Below are 10,720 nucleotides of genomic sequence, written 5' to 3' on the forward strand. Positions count from 1 at the left end.
CAGCTTGACCACTGTAATTAATCCTTTTCTCTTTTTATTTGATTAAAAATGAGGAAAGTTACATAGTGACCAGCAGGTGCTGGGAGAAAGGGCCCAAGTACTTAGTGTAAAGAAAGTTTGATATCTGGTGAAGAAGCTTGGGACCCTAGTGATTTTTCAAGACAGTTAAAACACACAATTTAGAATATAGAAATATAAACAGATACTAATTAAAAAAGTCCTTTCCCCACCAGACTTGTAATATCCTAGGAAGAGCCCTTTTATAGCCCTGTCCAAAATCTGGGAGCAAACAAGGAAGATCCCACCCTCAAAGTTGTCTTCCCAGTTTTTTCAGTGGGCTCAGAACATACAATATAACTAAGAATTTGAACAAGCAGGTCTATGCTGTACAGGTCTACAGAGTTCTGACCCAACTCCCAATGTGATGTTTCAAGTGTAAGTACTAGTTGGGATTTACAAAACTGACTAGAGGATTCAGCCACAGAACTGCCATTCATTTCAATAGGAGCTGTGTGGCTACGTCCTCTGGTAGGTTTTGAAAATCTCAATCATAGGTTTTTTTTGAATCCACTCCTGCAAAGTGCCCAGTGTGCACCATTTCCATTGACCCAGACAGTAGTGTATATTACTACAAGGAGCTCACAGGAGCCTGTGACACCTTTTTAAAAAAGCATTTTTCATAGATGCTAATATCTGAAGTCAACGAATAGGGACATTAGGGAAATTAGTGACTGATCTTTGATCAATGTCAAAATTCATAGAACTAGAAAGGGTTATTTCCAAGGAACAGAATGGGGAAAGAAGAATAGCTGCTAAGGATCTTGTATATCTAGGTGGTATAAATCAGCATTGGTCCACCATGGAGCAATGCACCGAAGACTGTCCCTCCTAATTAGAGTTTGCACAAAAGACTTCATTAAAAGAATGAACCCAAATCCCTATCCCAATTAAAACATGGAACTTCCTACCAGTTTCAACTACTTAGAGAACTGAAGCCAATAGAGCTTCTGAATGGAAAGCCGCCATTCAGAATAAGGTATGCATGATGGTGGTAAGTTTTAAGTATAGAAAATAGCTTAGGTCCAAATGCCTATTTTTACTATGGAAATTCGGATCTGATTCTGATCTCATGTATGCTGATTTTCCACTAGCATAATTCCAGTGAGTCACTCCTGACTTAAATGAAAGCAAGACAGGTATCAGTCTACCATAACGCCCTTTCTGAAAACATTTGTATTTATTAGTTTGGTGTGTACAAGACAAGCCTGATGTACTGGTGTGTGTATACAGCAATGAGATTGAGAACTGAAGACAGGCACACACGCTGAAATATTCTGAGGCATGGCACATGAAGGATTAAAATGTTTGCAACATAAGCCTCACCACTGCAAACACCATTAACTTATTAACACCTATTTAGGATGATTAAAGTTTTCATGGTCCCTGTTGTGCAATGAGATATGGTGATTATATTTAACAAAGAACTTGCTCATCTGCTGGACTTGCCCAAATTCTTCTTGCTCTACTACTAACATTTCTTGCAGAATTTTCTCTTGGACACCACTTGTCATATAATGCCTTGTGTGGTAATTCTACATCTCCATACAGCACATAATTCCAAATGGTATCTATGGGAAAATGTGAATACTAAGTTATCATAGTAAGAAAGCCCAGTGAGCATCTGCCACTGATTGAGATGGTGTTTGAGAAGATGCACTCTCAGAGCCCCACACACTAGAAGTAGAATTGCACAGTAGAATTACCTGCCATGATCATGAGGGAACGAGGTCTAGATGAAGTTGGTAGACACCTGGGGGGAAAAACTGTACTCAAGGAGTAGTTATCAATTGCTTACTGTGAAACAGAGGACTTATAGAGTGGGGCCTTCTGGAGTCTATCACTATTTTCATTAAGGAATGGGAAATGGAGCGGAGAATATCCTTGATCACTTTAGAGCAAATTCTCCAATTTAACAAGATGAAATTCAACAGGGATAAATACAAAGTACTATACTCATGAAGAGAAAGAAAAAAAAAAAAAAATCAAATGCAGACACAAAATAGAGAATAACTTTCTAAGCAGTAGTACTGCTTGAAGGGATCTGGGGAGTTACAGGGGCTCACAAACTGAATGAGCCAAAAAGGTTATTCTTCATTTGCAAAAAACACTCCACCGCTGCCAGGGCCCTGGGCTGGGACCCGGTGGAGCAGGGAAGACCTGGGGTCCCCCTACCCCAGCTGCCATCAACCCCTGGCTGGCAACCCACTTCCCTCTGGCCATCAGGCCCCCCCAGCCCTGCTAGGGAAGGCAGCCATATTGACTCTAGCCCTTGGAGCCCTGCAGACAGATGCAGCCATATTGCCTAACCCCTAAGCCTGATAGCCTTTGAGATAAGGACAGCTATATTGACTTTTGCTCATAGGCCACACTGCCCTGAGGATGAGGGCAGTCAGAGAGACTCAGTCCCCTAGGCCTAACACCCCCCGAAGGGTAGCTATTTCAGCTCTGAGCTTTGGGCCTCACAGCTCCAGGCAGAAAGCTGCCAGACTGCATTTGGCCCTAGTATACTTACCCCTGAAGCCAGAGGAGTCGGGGGACACAGCCACTGGGCTCTAGTAACGCTTGCCCTTCATGAGAAGGGGGATGGGGCCTGCTTGCCCCAAGACAGGCTGTCATAGCTCTAGGTGACTATGAGACTGGCAACCCCTCAGTTCATGATGCCCTAATAGTACTACTCGCATCCCTCCTTCATGGCATCTGTAGAGTTTGTCATCTTTCAGTAGGTCACAATAGTGCAGCACTAGAGCTGATGCAACGAGCTTTAAATCATTTAACTCTTCCATGCTCTGGCATCCATGCCCATTCAATGTCCTTGTGGAGGGGTCACCTTAGGTGAGTTGTGTGAGCTGCATAGTCATGTCGAATTACATCAGCAAGTTCATAGCTACTTAGCCACCTTTTAATTCCCTTTTTTAATCTTCAGCTCTTGGTACATTCAATATTCCCTCAAGCTTTGATTCACTGGGCCAGATTCCTTTGGCAGCCAGTCTCTCTAACTTATTTTCATGGTTTGAAATTGACATTCGGCCTTATTCAGTTTCAGTTTAATAGCTCTTGCAATTTCCAGTACTCTCCTCCGTCATTCCTGAGGTTCAGTGGTAATGTTGCCCCAAATTATGTCACTGTACACTTTCTCTCACACCCTTCCTCTCCCCTCCTTACTCTCTGTCTCCCAGCTTGTCTCTGCTGAAGCTTTTACCTGCTGTCTCTTCCCTTCCAGAGTCTTCCTTGGCACTTGTAGCTCCTCACCAGTGTGCATGCAGCCTACTTTTCACTTCTACATATACTCTACATGCCACCACAAGTGCTATCGCATAGACAGTTGCCTCAGACACTTCACTTGTCCACCTGTATGTGCTCCTTATATTTGCATTTCAGTTTCTTCTATTAACTGTGGCCCACTGTCGATTGTGTGTTTTAAAATGGTCACAAATGGCACATGTGTACATTTTAAACTTGCCAATCATGAATTTTTAGCCTCCTTCATTATTGTGCTTAAACAGTTCTTCACTTCAGTCCTTTTCTGTGCTTATTACATGTACCTTCCTGCTTTTTCTGCACAGTTTAGCATAATAGGTGGGTTTAGTAGAGCTTCTACACATCTGCCTGAATGCCAGGCATTGTGTACTCATGCTGGTTGCCTTATGGCTGATGATGTTTCATGCTCTCCATATTTCTGACCCTGAGCAGCATAATTTCTATGAAATTTTCCTTTGCTGGTTATAGTACTCCGGCATGTACGCTCTGCCTTTGTCTAGGCTTTTTAATTGTTTGCTAACTGGCACATACATATTGCTCTTTCTAGTGTCAGAACTATCGCCCTTCGTAACCTTTCATAGATTCTTACTGTTACACCCCAGGACAATCTTAGTCATTAGGGAAAGAGTCTTAATATTCCATATTCAGGAGGCATATTTAGTTTTAAGTCTGCAGCACACCCCTTTATGGTTCCCCCTTCATTCTGATCATAAACGTGACTTCTTTTGAGAGATGTCCTCAAAAATTTCTGCAAAGGTTCCCCGCCCCCCCCCTCCAACCTCACAACTATATGGAATGCACTGTAGACATCTAGGGCTTCTGTGCCTGCCAGCAGTAAGAGCAGAACAATCTTTTGCTCATCTTTCAAATTTATTTTTTCCCCTTCAGCTTTCATACACACTTCAAATTGCCACTTAAAACTTTTCCAGACACATCCAGCATTTTCCCCTGATTCTCAGAGCTGTGGGGAGTTGAGTGCAGTTGCACAGGTTGTGTAGCAGCCATTGCAATATTACCCCTCTCACAGGATCTTCCAGCATACTGTGCCCCATTCTGCATACCATTTAGTATCTTATTGATGAGTACACTCGGGACAAGATAAACCCATTATGGTGAACAGGAACTATATACAGAATGAGGCAACAAAGCTTCTTGCTACTTCTGGTAACTGTGGCCTATGACTGCCATGTCCTGGGCTGTTTGTTTCTGCCTCAGCAGGAAGTGTGTCACAGGAAACCAAAGACCGACTCTAGTGAGTGTACAGGAAGCAAGTCTACACATCCTGGAGGATTTCTATAGACTGTTATAACCCAACAAATCAAATGGAAAGTGAAGGTCAAGTTTTTACAGACAGACTTTCTCCACACCCCTCTGCCTCCCCCTTCATTCAGCTCCAAGTATAAATTCAAGTCCTGGCATGAAATATGAACTACACAAGTTGTAGTTGAGACAAAAGTGGTATACACTGGACCATAAAAAACCCAACCATATGTTTCAGGTATTTTAGTCTTTCCATGGAGGTGGGATCCATAAATACCATTTTTCTTTTTGGCACTTGTTTTACAAATACAAAGAGATGTTTTATCTAGTCTTTCCAAAAACTGCAGTATTTTCTCCGTTTCTTCAAGAAACCGTTGGGATTTTACAGACATGCTGCGTCTATAAATCTGTCTGAGCATTCCCAAAGGCTAAATTAAAAAAAAAAAAAAAAAAAAAAAGTGATTCTTAAGTGCAAATGTCTATAGTCTGATGTTACCTACTGTCCTACTGTGGTTAGATTTTTTTTTTTTATTCTTAAGAATATTTTTCTATTTAAGAACACAAAACTGGACCCTCCCTATAAGAGGGAATCGGAAAGCAGAGCCAGTTACCAAACTTCAATGCTAGTCTCTGCATAAGAGTTTCATATTAATATGGGCTTAAATTCTTTACTCACTAATCCCGAGTCAGTCAAGTTCCCTTTTTAATATAATCTCTGACATTTTAGGGGAGGAAGAGTGCTCTCAGATAATTATGAATACCAGATTTCACAGGCCATGGATAGTCTATTCAAGGCTTGTATTAATACAATATAACCCCAAATGTTAGCAGCATGAACCATGAGGAAGTACTCTGATTTTCCCAGCAGTTTCACAGCTTTTAGTCGTCTATTAAGCATCGTTAGTAATTTATGATAAGGTAATAATGGAAACAGTTAGTACCATATTCCTTTTTGAATGTTTTCCAAATGGCTGATTTACACTTTAACACCTGGCCCACAATGAGGGTCTCATCCAGTTGCATATACTACAGGTGTAAGAGGGAGAACATTCTTAAAGCAGAAAGACTGAGGCTTAATATGTTAGACAGAATTGGCAAGTGTGGAGGCTAAGATATCTTAGTAATAAAGTAATTCATTGCTAGAAGGTCCACTGAAATGTACACATCCCTTGCTACAATAGCAAAAATTGTAAAACCCAGAAGTGTGGAATGGACATGCATTAAAGAGACAAAATTGCAAACAAATACAAGAAATTTGCTGTCAAATTGATAACGCTATGTTAGATATTGTTCGTTGTGTTTGGTGGAAACAGGCTATGATACGAACATGCTAAGATACTGCTCTCTCTAGTTTAAGTGTGCCAACAAAATAGTGCCTAAGAGAACCAGCTGACTTCTATCATTCTATGACCCTGCAAAGGTTCTCCCTACTGTGCCTGGACTCCAAGTTAAAGGAATCACTTACGTAGTAAGACTCATGATGACTCGTAAGGACGTTATATCTAAACCAAAGTGAATGCTTACAAGTAATACATTCACAGTGACCACCAGTTTTCAAGGGGATTGACAAATATAAATAAGGGTAAAGTTTCAGGAGATATTTATTCTGTGTTTGTGTTCTCGTGGGGCAGCTTTAAACTTTATCCTCACCCAACTATGAAAGCTATCTAGATCGCTCATTTGGGCCAGCTTTTCCCTCTTTTCCTCATTCTTGGCCCTTGCTCATCCTCTCAGCAAGCATTATAAATGTACAAAAAAAATCCAGTTGGCTGAATAAAAAATTTGTAATATGATTCTCCCACTTTATTTATGCAATTTTTCATCTAAACATGTGTATAAGTCTGGATAGAATAAGACCCTATGTTTTCAGGCATCCATTAGAAAATTCCCTAGAGGCTTTTCTATATCTGACAGGGATTCTGCAAGACTGACAATAGATCCATTGATCTCTTCTTTCTTCAATACAGAAGATATTGAAATAGTCCAAGACTACGGCTATTCAGTATTCGACATATGACCTATATCTTCTAGAACAAAACTGAAATATCCAAAAACACAAGACCTGCAAATAATGAGGGGACTTCAGTTTCCCAGACATCTATTGGAAGAGTAAGATTGGACACTTGTATTTTGTCATAAGTTCTTGGACTATATTGGGGGCAACTTTGTTTCAGAAAGTTGAGGGAGTAGCCAAAGGGACAGCCATTTTAGACTTTATTCTGACTAGCTTTGCTACCAATTCCTTCCTGTTGAAGGCAGAAAGCAATTTTGGGTGAAAGTGATTTCCTTCCTTCCTTAGAATCATGAAATCTAGGTGAGCAGCAGAATAAGGATGACGTACAAAATAAATAAATAAATTAAAAAAAAAAAAAAAAAAAGCAGACCAACAAATTTGGGAAGGAAACTATCTAAGGGATAAAGTAGTTCAAGAGAGTTGACAGTGTCTCAGAGACACACTATTAAAGGCAAAATTGCAAACTATGCCAATGCAAAGGAAAGATAGGAAGAATAGTAAGAGGCCAATATGGGTTCATGAGGAGCTCTTTAATGACCTGAAAAATCAAAATGGAATCCTAAAAATAGTGGAAACATGGATGACTTGCTGAAGAGAAGTACAAAAGTATAACACAAGTATGTAGGGACAAAAATCAGAATGGCAAAGACGCAGAGTAAGTTACACTTATCAAGGAACATAAAAGGCTATAAAAAGATTCTATAACATCTTTGTCTCTTGCTCTTAATGTAAAGTATAGGTCTTCCATTTAGGGGGAAAGAGAGCTAATGACTGGAATCAAGAAGGCTGTGGTGTTTAATGCCTATTTTGCTTCAATCTTCATTGAAAAGGTTAATGGTGACCATATGCTCAACACAATTAATATTCAAAAAAGGGCAAAGGATTTAAGCGAAGACAGGAAAATATATAGATAAGTTGGACGTATTTGAGTCAGCAGGGCCTGATAAGGACTCAGGGATGAATTTTAACCTAGCTGAAGCAATCTCAGCACTGTTAGTTATCTTTGAGAGCTCATGGAGGAGAGGTGAGATTCCCAGAGGACTGGAGAAGGGCAAACCTGGTATTTGTCTTTTTAAAAGGGGAACAAAGAGGATCTGGGGACTTATAGACAAGATAGCCTAATTTCAATACCTGGAAAGATACAAACTGATTGGTGCTTACCAGACCAAATTATTAAACAGCGGATAAAAGAATTATATGAAATAGCCAGCAAGGATTTGTGGTGAACAAAGCATGCCAAATCAGCCTAATTTCCTTCTTTGACAGGCTTACTGGCCCAGTGGATGGGGTGGGAGGGGAGAAACCTGTAGACGGGATACATCTGGACTTTAGTCAGGCTGACAGTCCGACATGACAGTTACATAAACAAACTAGGGAAATGCTGTCTAGATGACTTTACTATAAGGTGGGTGCAAAAACTTGTTGGAAGACCATATTCAAAGAGCAGTTAGTGGTTCCCTGTCAAACTGGGAGTGAATATTGAGTGGGCTTCCAGAGGGGCCAGTGCTGGGTCTGATACTACTCAATATTTTCATTAGTCACTTGGATGGAGTGGAGAGTATGCTTTATATACTTTGCAGATGACATCAAACTGGCAAGCACTTTGGAGGACAGGATTAGAGTTCAAAAGGCTTTTGAGAAATTGGAGAATTGAACAAGATGAAATTAAACAAAGATCAGTACAAAGAACATCGCTTAGGAATGAAACAGAAAACAATCAGATGCACAATCTGGAGATTAACTAGATGGTAGTGATGCTGAAAAGGATCTGAGAGTTATAGTGAATCAAACTGAATGATTAAACAATGCAGTGCAGTTGCAAAAAAAAAAAAAAAAAGGGGAGGGAGGCGTCATTCTCAGGTGTATTAACAGGAGGATTGTAAGAAAGACACAGGAAGTTGTCCTGCTCTATTTGGCACTGGTAAGGCCTCAGCTGAAGTACTGTGTCCAATTGTGGGCAAAACAGTTTAGGAAAATTGTGGACAAAACTGGAGAGAGTCCAGAGAGGGAGAAGCAGCCTAGGAAGAGGAGGGTGGCTAAGATGGCTTCAAAGCCACCTTTATGCCTTTTTGATTCTGAATGGCCCTAGAGGTTGAATAGGTCTCTGCCATAGACCCTCTAAATTAAAGTCTCACCAGATTGCCCTATAAGCAGAAGTACTGTCTAGAATCTCCCTGGCCCTCCCCTTCTATGCCCAGTTTTACTCCTGATACACCCTCTATGCCAGTGGTTGGAAGGGGATCTTCAAAGAATATCTTGTGGTCACCTGCCTCATTGCCTATGCCAGCAAAATTCTCCACAATCTGTAACCAGAGCTTTCAGCTCCCCTCTGTGTGACTCCAGCCTTTCTATCTGGTGTAAAGGGGCCAGAGCAGGAAGTGAAAATTTCACCCACTAAAGCCAATGTGAAATTTACCTTAATAGCTCAGAAGTCCTTTTCTTGCCAGTATGTTACGCAATAATTTTTTATTTATTTATTTATTTTTTAAATTGTTGCCTCAATTTCTTCCTTCCTTCTCATCAAAGTGATACCTGGACTAAACTATGTGAACATTGCAGAGATAAGCCTGTCCTTTCATGCTGTAGTTAATATTTTTTCTTGTGCATCTGTGTGAATGGAACACACTTTGAATTGAGGAGTGTTGAAGATGCATAATAAAGAAAAAAAAGTTAAGTGATTCTAACCTTTTTATCTTTGACTAGGATTTTCAGAGGAGCTAGGTGCTGAAATCCCATTGATTGCAGTAAAAAAATTTATTTATGTAACTGTGTATGCCATGAAAATTCCATCTTTGCATTAACACACCCCTCAGCTACACATCTTCATTGTGGTGCACTAAGGACCCGATTCATGTTGGCTGTACCAATAGGACTTTCAAGAAAGCAGTCTTAGGCCTAATTGTGCCATAAAGCCAACTACTTAACTAGTCTGTAACAAAATGAAAGTGCTCTTCACAGCTAGTGACAAATTTACATTCTGGGTTCTGATCAAAGGCTCACCGTGCAAGGACCAAGTTCTGCTCTAAGACATGTACAATGAGAGCTGCACATGTATTTCTAAAGGCAGAATTTGGCCACACGAAGACCTGGTAGCAAAATTAGCTTAATGGCTACTGCCGTGGGCCTGAAAAAGTAATTGCCTGTTTTTACCCTGTTTGGCCAGCAGATATTCTGATCATTCAAATGTGATTGGCCCTACTTACCTGGTATGAAGTGTAAATTGTAACTTCAGAAAGAGTGAAATCCTGGCCCTGAAGTCAATAGCAATACTCAAATGCGTAATATCTGTCAATGCCTCAGTTTTCACAGAGGTATTTTATTGTTTGAAATCAGTCAGTGAAGTTTACTCCCCCATCTTTTTAATGTATGGAGTGTTTAGAAAGAAGCTCACTGAATATTTGGTATTCCTTACATGAGATAATCTGGTTAACTGTGGTTGGTCAGAACTCTCACGGTATTGTTTGTTCTGATTGGATCAGTGCTCAAGCATTTCTGGCACAACTTCAAGTGCAGATTGAGAATTTAGTTTCCATAAAGTGAACTCAGATATTCATAAACATTTGTATTGTTAAGTCTCAGACACACAAAAGCCCAGAGAGTAAAAAGAGATGGAATCATGGCTGAAGCAAAGCCTTTTCAAAACTGGAGCAAAAATGTGTTCACAGTATTGACCTGGCTCTGCTACCATCATAGCTGAATAGTTCAATGCCAGTTCATATAAAACACTCTGCTTATATTACATCATACTGGGCTAGAAAAGCATTGTAGGACTGCTACACCACTTATTTAGTAAAACACTATAATGTGTTTATTTGTTCATTGTATGTGGTAGATGTGTTCTGCAGCTTGTATATAAAGTACACTTTGGTGTCTGCAAGTTGACACCAGCAATGAATTTAGCCCTCATTTTCTTACTGATCCAGTTTCAGTGATCATTGGAAACAACTCTTTCCAGGGCTTGTGTCTCATCAAACCTAAGCTGCTCATGGGTTTGAAAACTAGCTCTGCAGATAAGTGCCTGTGTGCAAGTAAAAAAAGGATGTTCATGTTAGCACAATATCTGCACATGGAATAATCATCAAACTATATCCTTGCCTTTTTAAAATTATGGCTGTACAATGGTTTTGT

This window comes from Emydura macquarii, unplaced genomic scaffold, assembly GCF_026122565.2.
Source record: "Emydura macquarii macquarii isolate MOO-44397 ecotype Brisbane River unplaced genomic scaffold, CSIRO-AGI_Emac_v2 contig_2897, whole genome shotgun sequence".
Lineage (NCBI taxonomy): Eukaryota > Metazoa > Chordata > Testudines > Chelidae > Emydura > Emydura macquarii.